This window comes from Ranitomeya imitator, chromosome 2 (assembly GCF_032444005.1).
Source record: "Ranitomeya imitator isolate aRanImi1 chromosome 2, aRanImi1.pri, whole genome shotgun sequence".
Classification (NCBI taxonomy): Eukaryota; Metazoa; Chordata; class Amphibia; order Anura; family Dendrobatidae; genus Ranitomeya; species Ranitomeya imitator.
In genome coordinates, this window is record NC_091283.1 from 549,557,060 (window position 1) to 549,561,483 (window position 4,424).

The window sequence follows — 4,424 nt, forward strand, 5'->3', positions numbered from 1 at the left end:
CGGTTTTGTCCTCTTCTAGGGATATCCACCTGTTCTAAAACCTGAAACCGGAGTTGGGCAATACCGTGATTTTTTGTGGCAAAATGGTGTGGGAGGGGAAGATGTGTCTTGTTGCATCGGATGGTGGATTTGTGTTGGGCCACTCTTTCCCTTACTGCTTGCGTGGTCTCGTCTACATAGGCTAGGCCGCATGGGCATTTGATGAGATATACCACGAATGTGGACTCGCAGGTATAGAAACCTTTTATGGGAATGGCCTTACCAGTTTGTGGGTGAAACACAGAGGAGCCCTTTTGTACATTACTACACTGTAGGCAATTGAGGCAGGGGAAAGTACCACGTTTCTGGGTGTGAAGAAAAGTTTGTTTTGGGACCACTGAACCTGAGCCAATATCTGCCTTGACCAGCCTGTCCTTAAGGTTTCTAGCACGCTTAAAACATGGTAGGAATGGAGCTTTAAATTCTGGAACTGTCGGGTAACTTTTGGATAAGATATTCCAATGTCTCCTAATGGTAGATTGCACCAGGCTCGAAAAGGGATGAAAGGTAGAGACAAAGGGGATTCTCTTTTGATTGTCCTTAGGTTTACTGTGTGATAGGTCCTGCTTGGCCCCTGTCAATATCCCCTGGGGGTAACCCCTGTCCGTGAATTTCTGTTCCATTTCTGTGAGCCTGGTTCTTTTTAATTCTACATCGGAGACAATCCTGTCTACCCTGTGAAACTGTGACTTAGGGATGGACCTCTTGATAGAGGGTGGGTGGCAGCTGGAAAAGTGTAATAGGCCATTACGATCAGTAGGTTTTGTGAATAAATCGATGCCCAACCGACCCTCCCTCTCCTTATATATCAGGGTATCCAGAAAACTTATTTTATGTGTGTCATGTTGTAAGGTAAATTTGAGTTCAGGCCAGATGCTGTTGATGTGTTGGTCGAAAGGCAATAGTGACTCAATCGGGCCATCCCAGACGCAAAATATATCATCGATATATCTCCGCCAAACCCTGCAGTGAGCCATGAACAAGGGGTGATTGTACACAAAGTCACTCTCAAAAGCTGCCATATATGCTATAGCGTAAGGAGGCGCTACGTTCGCGCCCATGGCTGTCCCTTGTAGCTGGGCATAGAAAGTATCCTGAAACATGAAGTAATTTTCTTTGAGTACTATGCCCAGAAGATCGGCACAGAAGTGACGGACTTTGATGTCCACTCTGTTCTCACTTAGAATTCTATCTGTGGCTAATAGGCCCTTCTCATGTACTATGGAGGTATACAGACTGTTAACGTCCCAGGTGACAAGCAGGGAAGAAGGAGCCAAGGGACCCAATGATTTGATGATTTGAATAAAGTTACTAGTATCCAACAGGAAGGAGCGGGTGGTCTTAACCAATGGGGTTAGAATCTTTTCCAGTACCATCGACAGAGGTGATAGGACTGAATCAGTCAGGGACACGATGGGGCGACCAGGAGGTTTAACTAATCTTTTATGTATCTTTGGTAAGATGTAAAATATGGGAGTGATGGGATCCCTGTGGATGAGGAAATCTTTCATCTTACTGTCGATAGTGCCCGCCTGGAAGTGAAAGTCCACAATGGGTGCAATTTTATTGACTATCTGATTCAAAGGATTGTGTGGTATTATCCTGTATACTGTAGTGTCCCCCAATTGCCTGAACACTTCCTCCAGGTAATCAGCTCTGTCCATGACCACCATAGCTCCACCCTTATCTGCTGGTTTAAATATCAGAGATTTATCCGACGACAGATGCTCCAATGCAATTCTCTCTTGGTGTGAGAGATTAGTTTGAAAATGGAACTTCCCCCGGTCCATTTCCCGAGTCAAGTTGTGTATGTCTCTTTCAACAAGGGAAACAAAAGTTTCCACCGGTGGGTTTGACCGAGGTGGCATGTAGGAGCTATGGGACCGCAGCCCCAGCTGGCGGAGTTCAAGTAGGGTCTTGTCCTGTCTTGAAGAATTCAGGGCAGGAGGTTGTTCCGAAAAATGGACCCGTAGTCTGAGGTTACGGTAGAACCTCTGTAAGTCCATGCTGAGTTCAAAGGAGTTGAACTTATACGTTGGGCAAAAAGACAAGCCCTTTTGAAGAATGGACAATTGATGAACGTCCAAGTTTTTAGAGGAAATGTTTACTACCAATGGGAGGTCCTTACCTGCGAGCGTGTTGCCATCTGGTTTCTGGGTTCCCCGGCGGCATTGGCCCCCCCGCCTCGTCTTCCCTTTTGACGGCCGCGGGTATTCCCTAAAAAAGAAGGATGGGAGATAGAAGGGTTTGAGGTACCGGGCCTGCTGTCGGTGGAGCCCGAAGAGCTTAGAGAGCTGTGTCGTCTGGTGAAACGTCGCACATCTCGCCACTGATAAACACGGTTCTGTAGATAGTCCTCGGTGTCTCTTAAGAACTTTGATCTTTTCTTCTTTTCTAGTTCTGATCTGTGTAGCTGTAACATTTCGTGATTCTTTGTCTTGAGTTCCTGGAACTCCTCCTGGGGCATGGTACTGGTCAGTTGGTTCTCGATGGCGCTTATCTGGGCATTTACCGTATCCAGGTTCTTCTGGAGGTACGAGAGGGTTAAGGTCATCAGATCTGCCGAACATTTGTTCAGGATATGCTCAAACTTAGTGCAATAGTCTTTATCCTCTCTGAAGAAGGTAGGTTGTAAAGGGACCCTTAAGCCCCGCGGGATCCTCTGTACCCGGAGGTATTCAGCTATTGTAATAATATGCAGTTCTAGGTTAACTGCTCGTCTCGACTCACGTTCCAAGTCGCGATTCTTTAGTTCTTTGGTAGGTATTTGTAGAAAGTCGCTAGGTGCGGTTACTTTAGAGAGAATTTCAGCCGCTTCTGTGGCATTGAAGGAGAAGGTCTCACTCGACATCATCCAAGGTGCTCGTGTAAGGATAAGGCACGTAATGATAGAAACCACGGCACTCAAGGTTTGTAGGAGGTGCACAAGTTAGGTATCCAACCCGTCAGTCATGTAGAATAAATTACTTGGCACTCAAGAGATATTCTTTGCAAGGTAAAACGTGAATAGTTCATTTATTAGGTGCATCCAGTTCCATATAAATTGAACGTTTTCGGTCTAATCAAAAGACCTTCATCAGAAAAGGTTATAAAGTACTGTAATACATGTGTGGAAAAACACAAAGGAAAACATTTTTTAGAAAATGATGCACAGAGTAAATATATAGTAAAAAACAGATATGGTACACATTGCTCAATGGAGAAATGATAACTAAACAGACATCACATGTTACACGAAGAGCAGACAACAGCGGCGGTCTAAATGGATCCGACCTGGTGCTCCGTGAGTGGTGAGCTTCGTGGTGGAGATGCTAAAGGCTGTAAATGTGTAGGAAGGATAATGCAAGAGAAAAGAGGGCAAGGAGACACATCACGTCCAACTGAAAAACCGAGCGAGTGGATAGCGAATAGGCCATCCCTAAAGGATACAGGAAGTGCGGTAACCTCTATGACTAGTGGTTGACGGACTAAGGTGCACAGTGAGATGCCTGAAATATAAAACATGAACATGTAAATGATACATAATTGTCATTGTGCAGGAATAGTGCAACATGTATGGGCACACAACCCCGTAGGGAGAAGAGAGCATAAGAATGAGTAGAGGGCAAGAGAATGGACCCTGCAGTGTGACCACCTACAACCTGCAAGAATGAATAGAGAAATAGCCCAGAGTAGTAAAAGCATGTACTAGAAAATTATATTATAGCTACCTGGATGATTAGGGCAATCTGATAGGGCCCATAAGGTGCCAGCATCAGAGCAGGCCTGGGGGAGGGAGGGCGCCTGCCCTCAACAGCGCGTCTGCTCCTGCGATTTGCTCGCCCCCCACAGCGCTCGCCTTATATACCCTCTGCCTTACAGGTAATGGTGACTAGTACTCTATAGGGGTTTACCTTGGTATAGACAACTTTTGGCTAGTTGTTCCTCTATCTCTCCTTGTTCCTCCTAGGCGCCCTCCCTAGTATACTGTTCTATACTATCTCTTTGCCCACTTATAGGTGGCAGTGAGTGACATTGAATGAACTTGTACAGCAGCAGCTGATAACGACCAAGCATTAAAATCAAATTGGGTAGTCGATTCGGTGGATACAGTCTAGCTGAAGCAGATGGAACTGTGTCCTGTACGTGAACTCCAAGAGCTAGTAATAACTAGACACAAAAACGACAAAGATAGAAAACAAAAAGGTTATGAGGGCATATCAGGAAATGGAATAGATTCCATTTTAGCATTGGCAGATAGGTTGTTATTTGCAAGGTGTAAAAGACAGAAAATGGGAAATAACAGGCCTAACAGTCTGGATGCTATTGAGGAGGTAACCTGAGAGGCCAAAAACAGATTAGGTGTTCCTCTATATAATAATTTCATCTCAGGTCAAGTTTTTTTT

At 45.1% G+C, this 4,424-nt stretch overlaps 1 long non-coding RNA gene across 1 annotated transcript; it reads right to left on the minus strand.

Moving 5' to 3' along the window:
• Positions 1-3,035: 3,035 nt before the first annotated feature.
• On the minus strand, positions 3,036-3,522 carry LOC138667582 (uncharacterized). Its single transcript, XR_011318836.1, has 2 exons — positions 3,313-3,522; positions 3,036-3,135 (listed from the first exon to the last, which is right to left on the minus strand). It is a non-coding gene; the product is annotated as an uncharacterized lncRNA (long non-coding RNA).
• Positions 3,523-4,424: the final 902 nt, after the last annotated feature.